At 31.1% G+C, this 24,501-nt stretch overlaps 1 protein-coding gene across 4 annotated transcripts in view; it reads left to right on the plus strand.

Moving 5' to 3' along the window:
• The first annotated feature begins 1,961 nt into the window (after positions 1-1,961).
• Positions 1,962-24,501, plus strand: part of LOC148611502 (uncharacterized) — a 43,845-nt gene continuing 21,305 nt past the window's right edge. Inside the window, exons 1-2 of one of the 4 annotated variants that reach the window (XM_088592104.1) lie at positions 13,963-14,083; positions 16,125-16,330. The gene's annotated coding sequence lies outside the window, so the exon portion shown is untranslated. Of the gene's footprint in view, positions 2,032-13,932; positions 14,084-16,124; positions 16,331-16,542; positions 16,587-24,501 lie in introns of those variants that run through there. The other 3 variants (XM_088592102.1, XM_088592101.1, XM_088592106.1) reach the window with 3 other exon arrangements.

Consider the following 24,501-nt stretch of genomic DNA (forward strand, 5'->3'; position numbering starts at 1 on the left):
ACCCTACTGTGGTATTCTCCCGGAGTAGGAACCATAGGGCTCCGCCACAGGAGGCTAATTTGCCCGACCCTACCCACCTCTCCCTATTTCCAGTGGCATTGTGTCCCATCCCTTTTTCATTTCATCATTTCATGTTCATTTTATCATCAATTTCATGTTTATCGTCTGAATATAGCTGAAATATTGCTGCTCGGACGTTAACCCCCCCCCCCCAAAAAAAAAAAAACAAAAACAAAAACAAAAACAAAAAAAAACCAAACAAACAAACAAACAGAAAGTTACTTTATCCCGACTTAATGGAAAATCAAGATAATCACGATTCGAACGGTAATCAGAAGAATATATTCCAGGGTTATCGACTAGACAAGGAAAATAAATACACACAACAAAGAACATGAAATGACAAAATACACCTACATAAAACCCCTTGAACTTTTGTATAAACTTTTTGAAACTATTTTAGTATTTTAAAGTGAAATTAAGAGTACCTTCTCCTATAATAATTTACAAAATTCGGAAGTGGTAATTGCAACTACGGTAGAAACATCGAACACTATACAGAAACTCTATAACTAATTCGGAAGGTGGACACTGGTAGGGTAGGCATAATCTTTTTTATCTAAAAGCAAATCAACTGTCCTTACCATATATGTCGATCGACTAATTACAATGTATTCAAAAAATGAATTAGTGATGAAATATATTTTGTGTAGTTCTTTTTCGAAGTAGTTTCATATATCAACAAAGTTTGTATCATAAACGCCTTTGTCATTACAAAAGCAGTACAACATGGCTAGAGTACCAATACATGTAGTATGTATGAACTCTTTTGAATTTGACTTTCATGTTATAAATAGAACCGTTTTGTTATACATGTTTTTACATAATAATAATAATAATAATAATAATAATAATAATAATAATATTTTGTTTAATATAGAGTCACATATCAAATTTATAGTAAACAAATAAAATTATTATTTACACTAGTACGAAATTCATACAGAATAACACCTAAAATGTAATACCGGGTAAAAACCTCTTCAAACAATCCAACACCTTTCACCTATGAGACACTGTAAACATTAATAAAATACATTATTCATATAACCAAGAAAGAACATGAAACACATGTATGGGTTTCTTAAAAATTACTTGTGTTCCTTTTTAAAGTAATTCAAATTATTCCGTATTGCTTACGTCTTTCACACATGTAGTAGACTATTTTAGAGACAAGTTGCTTTTATTTAAGGTTTATCTATAGCGCCTAACTTTTATTTTTTATGCACAAAATGGAGACAGTGAAAACCAAAGAAAATATTGTTTTATTAACCACATATACTATACCTATGTTATATATATATATGATAATAGTTTTATCTAGTTTACATTACCGATGTGCTTTTATGTTAAACCTCCAATTTTGCCATTAAGTTCTGGACTAAGAATTGTAAATTCTCATTGGAAGTCTGGTCATTCGCTTAGCTGATTCATCACGTGATGTCCGTTTGACAATGTCATTTTCCTGTTTCATTGTGTATATCATACTTTTGTCTGTAGAGCACATATTACTTTTATTTAATGATTGTTTTTCTTGTTTTGAAAAAAGGAATCTACTTTCGTATATGTCGAATTGTAACAATCAAGATTTGTTAACTTTTCTGTTTATCTTCGATTTACAAAGAATATACTTTGTCGATAATAGCTAAATTTTTATAGCCCCGTATATCCGTTCTATCTCTTACAGGTACATTACGGACAAAATTGTAAAATGCTTTATCAAAGAATTTTTCATTTACGTTTAATTTTCAAATTGTTAGTTAAGATTTTTTCTTTGATCGTGTAAGACAAACTTTATATCTGTTTTAAATTTTAAAATATGAACTACTTAGGTCGTCTCTAGGTTTGAGTTTATCTTTCGCAGCATCTTAAAAGTAAAATCGCAAATCACGTGGCTTCCAATATTAGCTGCCTCTTATTGGCAAAACTGTGTAGTTTGATGATGGTTTGACTGACTTCAGGCGGTTTGGGGTAAAGTATTAAATAATTGATAGTGTTACAGACTAAAGTTGATGAAACATTTACTATTCGAATGAAGCTTTCTGAATATGTCGTACACGATTCAATTAGTAGTAAAGCTATTTAATGGTCAAAAGTCTCTGTAGGATACGATTAATGTTTATCGCGTAGTTTAGACCCGTCTACGGCGATTTAGAATAAATAATGTTGAGCAATATATACAGAATATATGCTTGACATATGATGGATTGTAAATGCAGACATTTCAAATGGTTATCAAATCATTTATTATTTGTTAATTATTATCATCGCAAAGGTTTGAAAATATTGATAATGATATGAGTTTAACAGTTGAAACGACAAAATGTATATAATATTATTTTTTCCTAGTTGGGTGTAATTTTTATCGTGTAAGAATGTTGTACTGTATGTGGTATGGTTAACATAAAAATGAAATTACTCAATTTAACAAATTATTTTATTCATAACCTTTTTCTCTAGATATGATACCTCAATAGCATATTTAATTTTTTCCTTATTTTATAAAGTTTAGTTCGGCATATCATTGTTCATAGTCGTGTCAACACTAATATAAAGTTTTATTCAATCACGCCTTTGACAGAAGTCACAATCGAATCTTCTGGGAAAGCGTCTATTCAATTTGTCATTAATAATGAAATAATAATTACGCAAATTTAATTACCTTTATTATTAGTTTTATTATAATTGCACACGTCTTTTTATATTTTGTTCTTTTAGTTCCATTTTTTTTATGAAACAAAATTATCAACATTATGATTATTTCTATCAACATTTGCTGACCATTGGCTGTCGATTTCTTGTTGTAATTTTATAAATTTTGATGCATTTTGAATTTATAATTTTTGAAGACTGTAAACATGTTCAAATACCAAAGTAATTTCCCAAAGAGATTTAATATTAAAAATAATATAATGTAATTTTTAATCTGTTTTTATTTTATTTTATTTATTTATTTTTCGTTTTTTTTTATTCCAGTATTTTCTTTCCACTACTTCTTTAAATTTCTACCTTATTATATTATATATTGTAAGTATAATTATTGTGTAATGTCAGTGGAAAGTTGAAAGTATGACAGAAACAATTATTTAAACATATAAAATGTGTATACGTCTTTAAATAACACAATAGATTGTTATATGCATGTAACAGCATGCTAACGTCTTATTTTTGTAAAAACAAGATATTTGTTATTATATACCAAAATAAGGAAAACACGTGGTAAATTGAGATGTACCAAAATAAAAGTATACAGCTTTAATGATGCATTTTATATGCTAAAACATGTAATAAAATGTTATTGACCATTCGTCCAAATGATTGTATCCTATAATTCCATTATGTTAACATTTTACAACCAGCATAAATTGACGTTTTTATTGTCATTTATTCCACATTAACACTTATGAAAAATGAAATTCAATAATGTTATAGTATTAAATTTTAACCCGAGCAAGGAAAATAAGATGTTCAACACAGTGGAAACTGGCAGTTACTGGTTTTTAATGACCACATCTTTCGTATTGAATTACTTAGCACGTTTTATTTTCAATTTTTACATGAATACGTCAAAATTTGAAAATAAACAGGCATTTTTTTTCTTTAATTTGAGTTTCGGTCGAAATTTTGATTATATGAATAGCCTTGAGTTGTAATTTACAATTTCTGGTTGCCACAAACAATTGGTAAACAATGATTTCATTACTACAACATTAAAGCACATTATTGTCAATTATAACAATTTCAAAATTTTGATTGTCATTTTACTAACTTTCTTTTCTGATTGTCACGTATTGATATATGTTTATTTCATATTTTATTTTATGTTGTATTTAGTGATTTTTTAATACAAGACGATGAGAAAATATTAAGTTTCAAATAAAACAATGTCGTCTTTGAATACTTTTATTTCACTTTAAAATTAATTTTACCTTTATGTCCCAAATTATAAACATGACAACGACCTTTGAGATTAAAAGTACAAATGCCACTTTCTAAGTAATAAATGAATTCCAGCATGCATAACTATACCTGATATACTTTTGATTACCTTTATTTGATTATTAATTGAATTATTTGATAAAACGAAATTTACTTCACTGATTGGTTCAAATGACTGACTTTGTTTTCCGTTTGTGTATTCAGTCATCGCTTATATACAGTTCTGGTAAATGTTTTTCCTAGATGTTATCTATCTCTCAGAAGAGAAAAACCTTTCATTGTAATACAGCCTCTGTCCTATCGGACTATCAACACTTGTACTTTATTTATTTAATGCGACGCTAATCAGGATGAAATGCAAATGTATACCAGCATGGAAAAATCCGGATAAGTTGGCGCCATACCGATGTTGACTTTGATCAATATATTTGAATCAATATGTCGGTCTAAATTAAGACGAATGATAAATTGTTTTCTTTCCGGTCCGAAACTTAGAAATTATCTAGTATTGACGGTTTCTCTTTGATCGTGTGGATTTAGTTTACACACCAAGCAACTCTATTGTACGGCATTAAGTAACGGAGTGGGTATAAAATAGGTCGGATACTCAGATTCGGACGGAAAATAATGAGCCATCAGAAAAATATTTCTTTGTAACTGACTGTCCACAACATATTTATAGTTATGATAAATCCTATTAGATAAGGAACTAATCAAAAGACTGGTGAATGACCTGGTCATATTTTTCTAACACAACCAGCACATTCTTTAAAGAACAGTTTAATTCTATAAAATTCGATCAAACAGTATATGGAGTACGCATTTCCTATAAGCGAGCACGGCATGCAAATGGAAAATAGTAGGCACGTGCAGGAGCGGTACTTAGTCAGCAGAGAACGTTGACTATTCATATTTATTTGAAATAATATTATCATTAAAGGCATATGAATTATTTTTAGAATATTTAAAACGTGTGTGTTTTGAGCTGCATTTGTTCATTTACCTAAAACCCTTTTGATATTGTTTTTGTTCGGAACTGAGTTTGGGACGAAAGCAAAAGGAGCAAAATTGATTGCAATGTGGCGCTCTGATAATGTAAACACTGTACATAATTCCAATTCTCTTTTTTAGACTTGCAAGGAATCATTCCAGTTTTAAAACAATTATTGGGGACACTTTATTATTTTACATTCTCTCCGCGACATATCACTTCCGGACGATGAATTTTTATTCTCCTCATTATACATCCCACTATCTTGTACGTGCATGTTGATGTAAAGCTCTCCGCTCTCGCTGCAGCTTGATCCATGCTCGCTATTTATTGAGTATTTCAATAGATACTTAGTATCTGTCTTGGTATACAAATACTGTCTCCTTTCTCAATATGGTCACTTCTCTTTCGCGATATATAAATATTGATGAATGGATTTGCATACATCTTATAAATGAGGTCCTTATATACAAAAAGAGGTCATCGAAATACAATCCAAATCTCGTCAACATCGTCGTCAAATTTTGTTCAGTCATGTAGTTCTTTTGGATAAAATAAGAATTTACACTTGATCTACTCTTGCAGGGATTCGTGCCGGTCATTTCTAGTTCATTTCATTGTCTGTTTTCATCGGTTTTGTTTTATTGTTTTTTACCGTCATATTTGGCTTTTGGTTTATTTAAAGTGTCAGATGACAGAATTTCTGAGTTGATGCCGTTTTAAGACGTTTTTGTCATCAAAATATTTCGAAGGCCATTTCAAGTTATCGAAATCTTTCAGAAGCTGAAACTGGTTCCCCGTCTTCAAGATACGTCTTATCTATGACAAGCTGTTTTGTGCAATGTGTCAAATTTCAGATAATTGCTGGAAAATATTAGTAATAATTTGATCCATTGTTTAACAACCCTTCAGTCTAAAATTAACGTTGTGATATTGTTTCTGTAAACTTTCGACATCTCGTTTATCAATGCTGAATTTCAATTCTTCCATTGACCACAATTTCCCCTTCTCTCTCTTACTATTATTAGCAGGTGTATTACACTCCTGAAAGAAGACGGAAATTCATTAATCATAAAAATGTAAACGTTAAGTCCGAAGATTTGTTATGATATTGAAAGTTATAACCACGTCTCCCAATCAAACTTTTAACGCTTTGTTTATTGGGTTTTTGCCGATATCACTTGATCCTTGCTGACAGCAGTCATTTTTGTTCCAAATCTGATTCCTTCATTCTGACATAACTATTACCTTGGTTCATTATCTGACAAACGCCGTTATGACTTTGATAGTCGGAATCTGCTTGTTCCTATGATTGCTTCAATTATGGGGATCATTTCATACTTCAATTATTTGCATATTAGTTAGAATTAAACATTTGGGTAGTTCCACATTCAGATACTGTAGTTTCTTTAAACGGCAATTAGTGAACATAGAACTGTGATTATACCTAAATTAGTCTCGAAAGGTTCATGTAAACGACATTTGTTTCTATATGCAATAGACATTTCTAAACTTTTTTTTTCAAATAGATAAATTAATAAGTTTAATCAAAGATCGAGGGAACAATTAAAAAAATAAAAACAACATTCAAGGACGGAGAACACAAAGGGTTTAATCAAGCACTTTAGACTGTCAAAAACTGTCTGTGTAGACTAGATGTAATACAAATTTGTGAGATGTCACTTTAATCAGGTCTGGAATACCGACTATAAATCAGGGCAACCCAATAATATAAATATTGATAGAAATATTGACTGCAAAAGATTTATAAACCAAAGCAATAAAACAGAACATAGCAGAACATAGGTAAGCAATAATCGAAAACGTTTTATTAAAACCGAAAGCAAGGGATATGTTATCTGTTGATATACATAGATGCAAATAGGACGTTTTTGATAATTATTAATGCCATCGATTTTAAATTCATCTTTGTTATATTATTGTATCTGTTATTTCTATGAAGATGTTCGAGAATTATACAGTTGTAGCTATTGCGAATGATTCTATTGTATGATGTATAAGAATTGTTATCTTCACATTCCAATTATTAATTCGATTATCCTTTAAATGGTTTATACATAGAGTCTTAGTTTGCTTTCCTCCGATGAAACATTACAGGATTCTGTGAGTAAAAAGTGAGTAATTCGTTACATTTCACCAGTTTAACACTTAAGACATTGTCTCGTTGTAATCTTAATTTTGAAATCACAGTTGGTTTGTTTCTTTGTCCTTATTAGTCATATAACTGATTCAATGAAAACGTCTTGACACCTCACTGAATCACGAATAGCCTTTTAAAAATGTTATGAAACCAATGGTCTGACCTTAAAACCACTAGTATACTGCATTATATAAATGTAACGCTGGGTTTATACAAGCATGACATTAAAATCACTGGAATATTATACAATATATTAATCTTTCTAACTAACCATTTTGTATGCTGAAATAACAGATATGTAAATATAATGTGAAAATTATTTCATTACAAAGAAATCAGTGAGTACCCTGCATTGTACTGGAAAAAATAAGTATCAATGCAAAGGTGAAATATATTGTGAAAAATCATATAAAACATAATTATTTAAAACCCTATCTAATTGCCTTGTCTGACCATTGTTACATAGATCAAATCGTCGATTAGGACTATATAGGCAAGGAAGGAAAAAGACTACAAGAATTACTCAACACAGTGGAAGTTGCGACATATGTTTTCATGTTTCTCTTCTTAGTACATAACGTTCGAAAGAATATATTGCAAGGAGCGGAGACGTTAAAGACTATTTCTGGCTTAAAATATGACTAATATAAATCATAAATTGTTATTATAAGTCTTAATTAATTGTGAAATTGGAATCAATAACAAATTCTTGCATAAAAAGGCAGAATGATTGCTTGAAGTTTACCAAAATTCAGATATTGTGTTCATTTTGTACTTTTACTTTTACCACATTACTTGCAAAGAAATAAGAAAGACACCCAAAAAACAACTTCACGCTCAGTGAATACATTCGTTATTACATAATTTATCATACGTGAAAACATAGTTGTTCATTGTGCAATGATGCAGTTTTCTGGATGTAAATATGTCCGAAAAACAAAAAATTTTGCAATTTTCAATAGTTGTTTTTGTTAAATGAGGCGTAAGTGTGGCACCATTGTGACGTCATTACAATGAAGTAAGGCCACATTTCCTTCATTTTCCTTATAACTTTTACTATATTTAGAACAACTTACAACAAATTGATATTTTGGGGCTATATTTATAGCCTAACGTCCCTACACCTTTGATCTAATCACCTCATCTTCCCCTTGTAGCAAAGGCACAAATCATTGCATTAGAATATATCCGAGGCATACATTAACATCGGATATACGAGATGCTTCTCTATTCACCGGAAAATCTTGGTGATCGTCATTTGTTTTGTCGTAAAACTATTATCACCATCGTCTTTTTGTAAGAGCTTGTTGCCCCTATTGATGCCGTTGAATAACAGTCAATACATTGATTTAGCTTTATTATTCTTCAATTCGTCTCCAGTAAGAATGATCATCAATGTCATATTTTTCTTCTATTTGTCAAAATGTGTCTTGTACAAGTCGATTCTTTATTCCTATTGTTCTACGAATTTCTGTTTGTTTGTTTGGTTTTTTTTTCTTTTCTTATCTTGCCATTTTACCGTGGAAATTTACCAATATCATATATTGTTATATATACAAAATCATATGAAATTCTTAAGCCTTTTCTTTGAGAAACCAGATGGAAAACAATTAACCGAACATCATTATAACATTTTTTCATACGATTTGCCCTATTTTAAGTCTTTTTTTTCTTTCATCTACAACAATGAATGGAAAAAACTACCCTGGGGATTAATGTGGTTAGGTTTTTTTGCTTATAACTATTTATTGTATGTTGTATTAGATGTTAAAGTCGGCTCAAAATAAAAATAAAGTGGAATTAAGGTGACCCTTGGTAAGAACATATTTGTGAAAAGGACATAGGAGTGAAACATAATAGCTAATATGGAAAATGTATTGCGAGAAATTAATTGAATGGACCGGGTTTTCAGCATGATAATGGTCCTCTACTTTTCTACAAATTTATAAATTTATGCAGATTTCGTCCGATAGAAAAACGTATGAGAAGTTGGGATATGCACGTGTCGTTATTTTACTGTCTTGCAGATTTGTTGCAATATACCAACAATTCAGGACAAGTACCTACATTTTTGTCGTTTAAACGCGAATATATTTGGCAGATTTCGGACTCTAAAACGTCTTTTGACTCGGAGTTCTTTTGGAAAAGGTGTGATAAGGACAAAGTAATCGACTAATCGTCGATGTTTTAACATGGATTTGAAAAGAGGTCATGCCGATATTCATGTTTTTTTAAGTCTCAAATTGAAAACATTGCCCCGGATTGGCCCTATTATTAGTGCAATTCAGTAACGTTTTAAAATCGAAACTTAAGAGTGTTTGGAAGCAATTAATTACGTACTTCTTTTCAAGTCTCCTATCTTATTTGCATTTTCTCTCAGAAAACCGTACTTACATAACTGGAAACATCTCAAGAGGTCGAGTATACTAGGTCTTTCGCTTCTGGTCATTGATTACATGATAAATTGACGAATTTATTCAAATTGCATTCGAATATTTTGATGAATGTATCTAATAACGAAAAGTGACAATGATCTCTTTTCAAGATCAGGAACGAAGAAACGTTTGATGTTTCCTTATACCCTAAGTTGCACATCTGCATCAAATTTTGATTTTTGGCTTGGTTTGCTGTTTCTAGAGAGCTCTTAATAAATACATGCTGCTCAGTGCTGAAATTTCAATGTTACAGAAGAGGATGATATATCTATACCATTTCTCATATATCTTTGAAGTATTTTTTGCCCGGCTGAATGCAAAACGGTGAATTGATATCCGCCGTGCCAAATTATTTGAAGATATAAATTAGAATAACAGGTCTTAAAGTTAACATAGTATTGATTTATCTTCAGGCATTTTCCGAATTTTATGGCGTTTGCAAACTTTTGATGTGGTACTTTACTATACTTGATTTGATTATTAGAGTATGTTTATAACTTTATTGTTGGCACTTATAAAACAGAGGGCAAGGAAAGAAGAACTTTCTAAAAGCCTAGGTTTTCCTATTATCTTCTGTTGTTTGACGGGCTGTGCGGCTCCAGTGTACATTTTCACACCCGGAGTCAATCCAATCAGGTTCTAATTCGATCTTTCTTCAATTTACAACGCGACTGTTTTTCTTTAAAGCGACATTACTATGACATTTTCTTCGTTTCCAAATGGGATGTTAAAGGTCAGATTAAAAGGAGGCTATGTGTATAGAATCCGGAACACGTATACTTAGTCATTCAAACTTATTACATCTATAACCAAGAGAAAACGGACAGCCGGACCCCCTGGACGTTTTCAGTGGAAACAGAACTTTATTGAACTTTCAGTGCTGGACATTGTTTATTTTATCGTTTTAAGATTTTCTCCGTATCTATAGTATCTATATTAATTGATTGACATTTATTTATTTGTAATTGACTTTGGTCGCCCAATTGTTCTTTAATCCCCTGTTAATCTTTATGTTTGTCAATGAGCTGAGAAACCGTCCCAAGCAAATTTTTCAACATAGCAATTATCGCTAAATGATGTAATACCTAAAAAATTCGGAATGTTGTAAGTGTTTTATGATCCTCTGTAAAAGTATAGAATAGGTTTTTGTCTAGTTGAATCGAGGAGTCTGTCCGTGACTTCCGAACTGTACACATGTATTTTCACCAGTTGTAAATAAAGTTGTATATATTGTACTGGGACTTTGCAATTATTGCATCTCATGCCGTAAACCGTCAATTATAGACCATATGCATAAAGACTGTGTAACCAGCCAATTTAAAGAGTTATAATTGGGGAGAAAATCTTAAAACGATAAAATAAACAATGTCCAGCACTTAAAGTTCAATAAAATTCCGTTTCCACTAAAAATGTCCAAGGGGTCCGGCTGTCCGTTTTCTCTTGGTTATATTTCATCAAACGGACGAAAAAAAATCTGAAATTATATATTCATAACGCTGTAATAATAAAGGAAGAGATAAGTTTGGAAAATTTCAATAGAAGGTTTGAAATGTGCTTTCTGACATACTCAACTGTCAATAAATTGTTCATTTTTAAAACATGGTGTTGGTATGTCTCATTTTACCTGACAAGACTTTCTATTCTATTTTACTGTCTCTTATTAATTACAGCGTCTTTTGCCGTACTACACTAGTTGTTTGCTTCTTATAAAGTCTGGCACCTTAATTGATGTTAAGGATCGAAGTTTAGTATTTTGTTAATTATAAATTGAATTCAAACGTATCATATAATTTACCGTAAAATGTGTATATTTTTTTAAAGTACACAAATATGTAAACCGATGATGTCTTCCCCAGAGTCTAATGACCTCCCTTAATCTGAATTTCCTCTGACTCTTATGGCCTCCCTTCCTCTGAATTTCTCCTGACGCTAAAGGCCTGCCTTTATTCTTTGGATATTGAACTATAAGGTTGGGTTCAGAACTGTATGCCTTACAAAAGATAAACTTCCATGGTACTGCAAAAACTATTAGTTTTGTACATAGTGTTTCAAATCGATGAGGACCATTGGCCGGGCTATTTTTAACTCTTTAGATTGTTTTTTAAAAACTTGTATACCCTTATTTTTTTAAAACTTGTATACCATTAGTAAAGTTTTTTTTTGTTCTTGTCAGTAAATTATGAAAAGGAAAGTTGCGTACACTATGAATTGGGTTCATATTTAAAACAATCAAAATGAAAAAAAAAAACAAAAACCAAAAAACAGATGCACTCTCTAGATAATGGCAGATCAAGTCAGCCTTCAGTGATGACTATCAAACTTATGAAGCTGTTACAATAATAGTTATAAACGTAGTATCTGTAAACACCTCTTCATGGTGTAGTAACTGTAATTTCTTGTTGTGAAAATAGCTATAGGCATTTTGACACACGAAGAAATGAAATCTCACTCGATCGAGTATTTTTATTACATAATTCCAAATATTGTTATCGTCAATATCGTGTTTAATCGGTTGTAGAGGCTGTCTTATTTCAGATCTTACCCGATACCATGGCCATTATTCAAAGAATGTCAAGAAAAACACGTGACTATTTTAGAATAATTAATCACCCCTTATCAGTCTTAGTGACCGGTAACTTGTAGAAAATCTTGTTCAGATAAGTAAATTTGCCACGAAATGTTTTCAAAGATTCCCACTGAGTTCTTCCATTTATCATTTTGACTAGAAATCGATAACTCTTGACATTTGTCCCGTTCGAATTTATCTCATTCCTGTGATGGGGTATATCTACATGTAGGTATAGAAATAGACATTATTACTAAGTAAATTGATATTTTTCGGGTACTAGAAAAAAAGTGTATAATGTCTATGTAGACATATTCACTGGATGATCAATCTACTCTTGATTCATGCACATTAAGGGGAGCGCTAAAATAGTTAAAATAATTGAAAATCGTTTGAAATGCACTGAATTTTGCATGCGATGTCTATTCCCTATATAGCCATTCAAAACGGTTTTGCCTCTTCACCACGTTATTTCAATGATATGTGTTGTCTATTCCCTATATAGCCATTCAAAACGGTTTTGCCTCTTCACCACGTTATTTCAATGATATGTGTTTTCACATAGAAAACACATATCATTGAAATAGCGTGGTGAAGAGGCAAAACCGTTTTGAATGGCTATATAGGGAATAGACATTGTGAAGAATGTTTTTCAGCAACGAAAAGTTCCTTAAATTTTGCACGGATTTATATTAACGTCTTCTTGGATTTTTCCAGCAAGGGTACTGTTAAGTTTCCAGAACTTTATATAAAATTTCTCAAATTAAGACTTAACGCAAATTCGTCAGTTTTCAATTCAATTTTGAATTCTTAAATCGTTTTATTGGTAAACAAATTGGAGTTACGGAAATACTTTTAGAACATTTCTAAATTTTCATATAAAGAAAACGGGACCCGCGGAAAGAAACTTAATATCTAAATAAATTTGAAATTGATTCTATTTTTTATTATTAATGAGGTAGTTTTATAACTTTAATATAAGTAAATAATAATGACATTTTATCTACGTGGAGAAATTTTAAACATTTTCATTATTTTTATTAAATCAAATATTATGATAGTCCTCAGTTAATTCAAACAGAATTTTCGTTTCTTTTAAATTAATAATTATCATTTAAATTTTTCAAGAAAAAAACATGTATGTTTAACTAAGTGTTTCCATTTCCTTCAAATGTTCATCGCTTCAGAATCTCACTGTATTATACACATGTAAATACTTTTAAAAGTATTCATAAGCAAAACTACAGCAGAAGCTCTCGAATGTACTAATATAGTACTTTACAACATTAGAACATATGCCAGTTTTCGATTTTCTTTGATCGCCTTTGAACAATGACGTTTAAAATTCTATAATTACAGCATTTAAGTTCAAACACATCCGAATACAGAAAGGGGCGTTCGAAATTTGGTATTCGATACGGTAGAAATACATTACTCTAAATAACACACGTAGATAAAAGCTACATTTCAACGTTATTTAGGATAATTTTGCATACGGAATATACAAATTTAAAAGTCCAAAATGTAGATAATCGGTGGATGTTTAATTTATTTCACACTTCACTGAATAAGTTCTGTTGATTCACAAAACACCTTGGTTTCTTTGAGCGCTGAACCTTTACGGCAGTGAAATATCGTACGGCTACCTTTACACGCAAGCAAATTGTGATTGGTCAACATCGTATGTTAAGCCACGCCCACTCGTGAATCTTACTTGTTGGTTAATGTAAATTTCAAAGATGAAAAACGATTATGACGTTTAATTAAAGAAATACACATTTAAGTATATTGACAAACAGAATAATTGTGAAGTTATTCATGATCTGTTTTTATTCACTTTAATTTGCTGAGCAAATATTTTTTAATCATTCCTCGAACAAATTTGATGATATTTCATTTATAATCAACTGGTGGTTTCGAGTGTTTTACGGGTATGTATTATTTTATATATTATTATTTCTCTTATTCATTGGTCAATTATTTATTTAAAGAGATAAAATTGATTATATGTTATGCATGCTTAAGTTATCTTAGAAATTAATCTTGGAAATCAATTGTATTATTGGGTGTTTATTTAATTATGAATGGTAACCTAATTTAGAGGGATTTCGTCTATATCCTATTCTAAAGATTTGGTATGTGGCTTACTAAATAATTATGCATTTTATCATTGCATATATAGTTTTCCATGACAGTTTTTCTGTGACTAAAATTTATTATTGGACTTATTACCGTCAAGTAGTAAAAACTGTATGGATTTGGAAAATACTGTTATGGCAATAGGTTCAGATTTTAATATTTGAATACAAGTAATCTATCTCGCACGCTTATGCAGGTTTTCCAGAAAAGGGGTTTAACTTAAAACCGCATTTGTTCAATTTTCTGTAAGAATTATAATTTTTCTGACTTTTTTTAGGTTTGGCGCCAGCTTTGTCTGCAACTGGTTTTTAAGCTTTCATTGAATATATTTGTCAAAATAAATATCAACATTAACTTTTCAAAAATGTCCATAAAGGTCCATAAAGTTTCTAAAAATATGATTCTCTTTATATTATTTTTTTTAAGTAAAGCTCCTTTTCATAAATTAATCCTCTTTCTGGTCTGCATTTTAGTAGTCATAAAATAATCGTTTAAGAGTATTTTTCTCCTTGAAGACTAGGTACAGATAGTCATAAAATATTACCATTTTATCGTTTTGTTTTACCAAATTTGAAGTTAATTTATTTTTACAATTAAATATTTATCCTACATCCCTTTTCTATTTTCCTGTAAAACTGTCCGGAATTTTGACAGTTCGGTTTAGGTTACAGTGACCTTGCAACAGTAGCAATGCTTAAGTGCACAGCTATGGAATTCAATACTGAAATAAAACTCTCTTTTTCTCAAATTTATTTTCCACTGTCACAAGAAGAACAGAAAAAAAATATTTAAAAACTGGTACTTGAAATTTGTATGGAAATGTGACGTTTTAATGTAGAACTGTTTTTGTTTTATTTATTTTGTAACCCTAACTGTTGACACCCTAAATTAAAGAATTCTGTACATTCGTAATACGTGTATATATGCTTGGGTCTTGTTTCACCCAAGAGTGTTAAATGTATTCGTTTTTTATTTGGAAACAAACATTGTACTGTGTTATTTACAAAATCAAAGTGTTATTGATTGTTTACTTCAGAATTGCAACAAAAAACCCCCATATTTAAAAAAAATATTAGAAAATGAATATCTTTTAAATATATATGAAATTTAAATAAACAGACTGAGTGCTCTGTGAATTCTATCAACATCTTTATGGCTCTAGCCATACTTATCATGATGTTGAAAAAAGATTGCATACCATGTACGTTATATAAACACACACCTATTAATACACAACAGTTGTATTACTTGACATTGTGTCAAAAAGGAAATTTTGTAAATATTCTGCAATATGCTTCCAAATATATCTAAAATCAGAGTCTGAGACATTTACTAGACAATGAAGATGAAAAAAATATACCACAACAAACTAGGTGTATGGTGTGCCAGAAGTGTCAAAATTGTAAAATGATAATATTTGTTCTCAATTGCATGTGATAATTCCATGCTATTAAATAAAGCACCTTCAAAAAAATATATATATGCATTGCTTTTTCAACTTATAGGTATAACGATCGACAAGAATATGTTTTAAAACAACATCGAAAATGAATTTTTGAAATGAAATGAAAATTCTTCCGACAGTATATTAAGTGAATTTGTGTTTTAACTTATTTAGCCGTTTTCATTGTAGATGTTTTAATTTGTGAAGTTTGTAGACCTTTTTATAAATAAAATCTATGATCTCTCCTCTAGGGACTCTTTCAATTATTCTTATGTAAAATGGTACCCCTTGATTATAGCTTTTGGTTACACTGATTCAACTAATTTCGGAAAATTTTCCAAACTGTCGCAACAATGATTAAATCAATTGAAATACTTCAAATTTCACAGACCTATGGAGGACTTAATCATGAAACCCAATCAAATTCAATCTACATCATTAGGCCGATCTGTTGTTTCTTCCAAGACACCGCTCACGTTGGGATGTGTCAGTGATTGCTGAAGAATCTTCCCTCCTTTGAAAGGCCGTCAAGAAGAATCAATTGGAAATATGGTTTTCTATATATTTGTCAGTTTGATGGTGGATGATTAATGAGGTAACCAGATTTTTAACTTTTCCTTATTGATTCATGGTTCAGATCAATTTCTTTAAAGCCTTTGTGAAGGAAACCAGACTTCTGTTTACATGATTCTGCAACGGTTTTAGCATTAATTTTTACCAATCACGTGGTACAGCATTGAATTTTTAACTACTAACGCGTGTTTTTTTTCTCCTTTATTGCGTATTTCGTGAAGTAAAGATGCACGGAGAATACAGGCGTCGCATGCTGTTTTGAAGAAGCATGTACAATCGTAAGGCAATGCAAACTTTTGAACCTTTATTTTTTTACAATTTAGAAGTAAAGATGAGGATGAAGCCTGCATACAAGGTCAGATCTAGGATTTTTTAAACGGGAGGGGGCACACTAATGAAATTCGTAAGACGCCATCATGCGCAAAACTATACATGTTGTGTTTCTTCAATTAAAAATGAGACAATTTTGTTTCATGGGGACGTACGCCTGACCCAATATTCGTTATGTTTATGCTGTTGGTGATACAGTTAAGTGACTGTCTATGTAGAATCCAGGCAGTTCCTATAATATGGGAGGCACATGGTCATTTTATTCCACTGATATTTATGGTTCTGATGTAATGTTTTTATCATAGGTGTGTCAAACAGTATAAAGATTTTTTTTAATCGACAATGAATGGCTCAGAAAATTATTTTAAGTTCCCTAAGAAAGCAATCAATTTTGCACAAAATAAAAGAGTTGTCTCCCTTTTTTCAAGGAATTCCAATGCTTTCTATGTAATTTATTTCTCTTTTATTTTGCAATTTATCAAAAAAGCAACATTCAGCTTTGAGAAGGGATGCATTTCTGATATGAAATGGTGACATTTTTTTTAAACAAAATTTGCCATGTACCACCCACTACCTGGTTTTTGCGTACTTAGACACCCTCTTGAACGTATACATGTATGTATAACTTTCAATCTGTAAGAATCTGTGTCTTTCTCTCATGCAAGTGTTTTTCATAATGCGTTGATTCGTACATGTAGTTTTAAACCCTCAATCTATGCATCATTGCGATCCTTTTGGCAAGAAGATCAATCTTACATTATAGACTGACCAATCAGATTACTGCTTATTGAGGGTTGTTTCAAGAATGAACACCAAAGGATTCGGGAAAACCTTAAGTTGATTTTTTTTCGTGAAACAGGGGCTCAGATAACTAAAATTTTCACCCATTTAAAAAAAAGGGATATGTGTTAAAGAAGCACGCGACTGCGTGAACGGAAGCCCCCCTTCATAATTTTTATCTGGTATAATGTAACTATTTGTACTTTACATTACACGTGCTAGTAATTGATATAAAGCCAAGCATTACTCACTAGTAATACCATAGTACTTTTACAATTTACAGTAATTATCTGAGTCAGGGCTAGATAACTTTCAGAATAGTCAAATCACCGGGTGACTAGACAAAGTTCGGGAAACAATACAGAAAACTCAGCTTGATTTATTTACCAAGTTACCCTTCCAATAAAAAAAGCGAACATTTTACCATGGAATTAATATTGCCAGCTTGAAGCAACAAGAAGAAAGATCATTCAAGAAACTTACATAATTGAACACATATAGAAATAAGTGTTTATTATCAAAAAGAAACTGTTTCATGCTGTTTTAGAAATCTGAGTCGTACAGAGGGTTCAAAGTTTTTCTGGGCATGTGTACTTTAATGTGGAAAGGTATTCAGTTTGATTTCATTTGAGGTCACTGTCCTGCAAAGTGCAAATTAGAAAATTGCATCTTTTGCATTTTTTATTGAAGGAAAGTCCCCAGAATGACCACGATGGCATTTTATTTCATCGATGATCGACGGAATATATTGGCAAATACCGTTAGGGTCACACAAATTTTGTTCGTTCTTTTAAAGGTGATACTTTCTTGATTGTCGGCCTGAATAGGACGCCAAAAGTATGTCTATAAAAAGTTCCATCATATCTTGATTGTTTGACGTCACAATAAGTATTCATGATTTCAAGATACCATTCCAAATACCGTGTGTTCTTAATACAAATGTCAATATGGCATACATGATTTTCTGAAAAAAATGTCCCTGTGGCCAGTTTGTGTATTTGCTTCGACGTCGCGCATGCACAGTGAACTACACATGTATCACAGATATATACATAAACATTTATAGACACTATTCCGATTATATTAATAAATTAACTGAATTTCCTCCCACACTTATTCGCTTTTGTGCGTAAAAATATCAAATGTATTCACAATTAATAAATAATGCATTAATGCATTTTATACCATCGAAGTTAATTACTTAATTCAATTTGAAGGAGCAATCTTTGCTTTGAATGGTTAGATTGAATGAGATAGTTCTAATAATACATTATCTGTTGTGTCAAAGCCAGCACAACGCTAACTTCATGCAAAACAAAATGCATAGATAAACGGGAAAATGTCAAAAAATATGCAGCATACGTCATTGTAATTATTATGGGTAAGAATAGACCTAGTTACTGTGATATACGAGTATTAATACATTTTTAAGATTAAAAAATATCATTGTTGAAATACAGTATGTTTTTCATGAAAACAGCATAAAAACAGAATATATACTGTATTTCCGTCTAACAAGCAAAGCCTATAATCTATTTGGATTTGGAAAAAAAGCAAACTGGTAGAAATGCAGTCCTACGTGGGTCGACACCAATTTTGTGTTTAACTCATTGGAGTATAAATTGTAAGTTCAATCAATTCAATTATCCCATTCATCCCTCATTTTTCATGTGTACTTTTGTAGACTAAAAGTTGCTAAGGTCATAGAAAGAACATGCAATGCCATTTTTGAATTTGCACTTTTAAACATATTTAAAGGCGTCATCGTTGTTCTTTTTATCCATAGTGTGACTAGGTGCAGCGTCAACACAGGATGGGATACTTCAGGTGAAATCGAAATTTTATGGCGGTACTTGAATCATTCAGGACACACATTTTACATATCTTTTCATGGGTATGTTAAACACGGTATAATATCCTGGTCCATTTAATTTGATATTCCATCTTCTTAAAATCTGCATTATATTTTCAATCCGTTCAATGACAGCCATCAAAAATGTCTGAGAAGTGGTTATTTGAAGAAGGACGCGTGTCATCTTCACAATTTAGAGATAATATACACTTTTCGAGCCTTCTTGAACAGGAGAGTGACATATCCAGTCAACTTCGTGAAGTTTTGTTTGTTTCGCGTTAACGTGATTTGAAAAGGGTGGAGAAATTTACATTAAACAAAGTAAAAAGATGGTATTTTATTTAATTCTTTGTTATATTTTGAAAAGGGTCACCAGTTTGTGGGGGGATAAGGTCACATTAATGTCGAATTCATCTTTACATACTGTTTTACTTGTCTCCGGTAGAAAAGAAGTCATTCAAAAACACCGAGGGAATACGAATCCAGCTGATATTTTGTGATCAAATATCACCATATGTTTAAGACTGAAATTTATCAAGGAATATTTCTTTTGTTGCTATATCACGGTCAAAAACGATTTCATGTGAACATTTTAAACAGCTTTAAAATGCTACTGTTTGTGACACATGTAAAACACAAAAAATATATATGGTTACGATTTGTAGAGTTAAAAATGCAACGATTAAACAGATGAACATGTGTAACTCCTGTTTATCAGTGTCCTTGTTTACCAAAATCAATTTTCTTTATAATTTAACGGGTTACGGAGACCTAATTTTATACAAAAAAAAATATGTTTTTTTTTAAAGAATGTTAGCATCTATTTGCATTAACACCGACAGCTTGCTTTCAAAATTTTAACAATAACTTTAATTTTTAATAAAAGTTTATTTTGAAATATTTAGTACGACAAATTGGACTTGCTATTATTATTATTATTATTGTTATTGATAATTCCTTATCTCTCATTAATGTTGGTTAAAATTTTTAATTTGAGTTAAATTGCATTTAAAAGTTTGTCTATGAGATCTCGTAAGTGTGTCTTAAAATCTAAATTATAACATAAGCTCCCCCTTCAAAAAAAATGGGAAGAATCCTTTTCTGGCCAATTACATATTTTTAGGGGTATCATTAGCGCCATATATACTGTTAATTGTTTAATTTGCGCCAGTCTACCTGTACATATATACAATGTACCAATCTATAAGTATATACAAGTATGTGCGGTAATTAGTGCATTTAGTCAGGCGAAACTTAATTATTACTGACTGAAAAATATGGATGGTTAGATACAAATGTAAGGAAATAAAAAAAAAGCCAAATACTAATAATATATCATGTATAAGAAAGATAACAGAAAATGATATCTGAGAGACCATCAAAGTTCATTCGTTCTAAGTTCTTCAAAATGGGCTAAAAGCGGTATTATTATTTTTGCTTGTTCAAATTTAAATATATTTCATTTCATGTACGCAAGTTTATTCTATTTATTTTCATCAAACTGGTTCAATCAAATTCTTAATTCTAGACGCAATGAATTCAAGTTTGTAAGAAATGAGTGACACAACTGTGATAGCGCAAATAAGCTGCTGCGCAAAAGGAGGCAAAATCGGCGCAAACGTATGTCACCCAAAACAATTGCCAAAATGTCTAATTTTGAAACTTCATCCATAAGAAATGGTAATGAATTCAATATATTTATTTATTTTCGCATTTTTCAAATATTGTAAAATGTAACTTTTGAAATAACACCAAATTTGCTAGGGGGGTGCACAATGTCAATTAAATTACTTATATAAATAGAATTATAGTAATTTGTGTGCACACAATTTTCTCATTTCCATTAACGAAATTAAGTTTAATAATACCTATATCCAATTGCAAACGAAAATTATTCACTATAAGACTTGAATGTCAGCATGATTTGCAAGATATATACATGTATTGTACATGTATGTCAATAATAAATACTGAAAGTAGCAATCACATATTTTTGAGAAAAAAAATAGATATTTGTTGACAGTTTGGATCCCTTACAATCGTCAACTTTTCCCTTCTTAACAATTTGTGTTTTAAAATGTGAACTAATTTTATCTTTATTTTGGGGAAAAAATACAGGTTATAATTGCAATCATTAGACAATTTCTTGTTATTCCATTGGGAGACATGTCTAAATAAATCCGAAAATTGGTTTCTGGGCTTAGGTAACTAAAACTTTATACACCTTTAAACAATCGGTTCTACAAACTGCTTTGTCATCATAGTAAAGACTTTTATGCTGCATATGCCTAAAAAACTAAATAATTTCTTTCAAAGGCCATATGAACCCTTACAGAAAAGTTAGGTTACAGCGTTCAAAGGCTATTATCTTGTCCCCCTATAGGAGAAGTATATTAGCAAGAGGTTCTATAAACACAAATCAACAATACCAAGCTGTCAAATGCAACCTTTTTAGTCGCTTATAAAGATACGAAACGTAAACAGCCATGTGTTTTGATAGAACTATTTTGTGCGATAGTACCATTCGGAACGCGGTGAAGGAATATATCAATTACAAATGATTGACAATGACATTGTTCCGAAAGGGTATCTATTTACGAAGTAACAGACGACAAAATATCTCGTGTTATTTTTGTTGTTACTTTAATATTTGTTTAACTTGATACACGAGGGACATTCAAAATTGCCGACTTATAACGTGTTCGTCAAGTTGTACAATTCTTCCATTTCTGTGTCCTGGTGCGGTCTGAACATTTTCACACAGCCCAGTTATAACGATGAATAATTCAGAGTTGAAGAAAAACATGTTTAATTTTGACCAGTAATTCCTGCATGTGAAACTTTGATCAACTTAAAAATGTCCGCTCCATCAACCAAAATTCAATAAATCCACTCCGCTTTTCTATAATCTTTACCGTACCCGAAGAGAAAAAAAATATTTGAATTTAAAATTATGGACTTTTGGCAAAAAAATAAAGAATTGCGCTCACAATAATTTCATTTACGCTTTATCTTTTCAATTTTCTTTAAGAATAAATTAAATTTTGATAAAATAAACTTTGTGGTATATATATTATTTAAATTTTGTAAATTGCGCAACGAAGACCAGTAATGTTGATATACTGTGAAACTTGTCTAAATCAAACCTCTTTTGAACTGCAAAATTCGTTCGCTTTAGAAAAGTGTTCGGTTTATTCAGATTAACTTACATATATATAAAGGGACTTCTAAAGGTATGAACAGGTTTTCGGTATTTACAGGGATCGCTTAAGACAGGCTTCACTGTATCAGAATTAGATATAGATTTATTTCTCTGAAAACAAGAAACAAGTACTTAATCGTGTATAGCACTTTGACTCTTTCTTATTGGACATTATTTACCAATTTCAAAATTAAATTGGGATAAATACTTTCTAAAATATTCATTTTCACAAACTACTTTACTTAATTGTAAAATTTGTCTTATGGGTAGAAATATCTTGCCTCATACAAGTACGTGTGCGTGTAATTGCAAGTCTTTAATAAGCATTTGTGATCGAAATTGCCAAGAAGTTTTCAGATGGTTTAAGCTGAACGCAAATAGAACTTAAATTCAAATATAAATAAATAGTTTTGAAAGATGGAAGACAAATGCACATGTTTTTATGGTTATTACTGGTATAGGACAAAACCCCAGACAGTTGTCTCTAATGTTTAGATTTATTGCAATATTCAGAGTATGGGTCAAAAATTGTTAAACACGTGAGCTCAGTTTCTTAAACTCACAGTCAAAGGTATGCTATGCTAAAATACCACCATTTTTAATTATAAACCGCATTATTTCTCTCGTTTTCACCGTTGTTGTCTGTATACATTGTTGGTGTTTATACATTGAAAGCAGTTCGCGGTAACCGAAACATAGTTACTCAGCATGTTCATTTTAGCCTAAGTTACCTATTTAACATATTTTCAAATCAAACTACAGATTTGTACTTTCCCCTTCTTCGTAAGGCGTATTGTTCAACAATCTCTTTCAATTTTGATAAACTATTATATCGATTGATTTACGCACGCGCATTGATTCGGGTGATCCACCCTGATTCTGTATTTAGAGTATTGCCTGACGTACTGATATGAGCAACGGAATAAAGAGAACAGAACACAAAAAAATATTTCAACGATGTTTCCATAGTAACGACTTTTGTATGTATAAGTATTTCACTTCCTACCTTGTATAGATTATAAAGTAGTCCAAATAACAATTGTGAAGACTCCCGAAGAGAGGGTAAAACGCAACTTAGGGTGCAGAAGTGTAAAACATTCTATACTCGAAGTTTCCTGCTTGCTACATCCAAATCCTTCGACAAAATAAACCGTGGGGATTCTTTTGGTCTACTCGATTTCCAAAATGACAAACGACCTTTTATAATAATAATTTATCATCCTGACAGATTCGAAAATAACAATTCTCCCCGTTAAAAAATCACAGCAAGAACAAATCGTATCTTGTGCAAACAGATATAATTAGGAGTACGAGTTTAAAGACATTTATTCTAATCAAATTCTACTTTTATTATCGTCTAATTTACATACTAAAACATGATGAACGAGAAATCGAGTTGTATCGACCCCTTCTGAAATTGTTGTCTTTCTTACGAACATAAATCATTTGGAATACTCCGGACTTATCTGAAGGGTCGAGAAAATGCGGGCTGCTCATCGGTCATTAATCTACAATTGCAAATTAAAACAACATAAAATAACTTCATTTACAAGAATTTTGAGTCTAGGGTAATTTATCATTGTGTGCAAATAATTATTTTATGGTTGGTAAGTGGTTTTTAATGGAAGGAATAACGACTGGGTATAGCTATATAAACCAGTTGATCCGATTGTCTAGAACAATTGACAAGATGAAGGTATTCGGATGTTTGTTTTCCTCGAATTCTTGTTATTTAGTGTCGTTTCATTTTGTTTAATTTTAAAAATTGCCTAGAAAATGGCAATACTAACCCGATTTTGTTTGGTAACATTTACGGAATAATGTTTTGATGTGGACGAGTACACCCATATATCACCGTCATACGGTTAATACTTTTTTTTTGTTATGAAAGCAGACATATACTTGTAGTATACTGGGAAGTATTATCCGGGGCCTGCCAATAAGTTTTTAAAATGTCGATATTTCAAGTGTACATCTTATATATATGTGAACCAAATGCATAAAAGGTTTTAATACTTCAGTGAATTCA

The sequence above is a fragment of the Perna viridis genome, chromosome 7 (assembly GCF_037379345.1).
Source record: "Perna viridis isolate PV_CMFRI_1.1 ecotype Kerala chromosome 7, ASM3737934v1, whole genome shotgun sequence".
In the NCBI taxonomy this organism is placed as follows: Eukaryota; Metazoa; Mollusca; class Bivalvia; order Mytilida; family Mytilidae; genus Perna; species Perna viridis.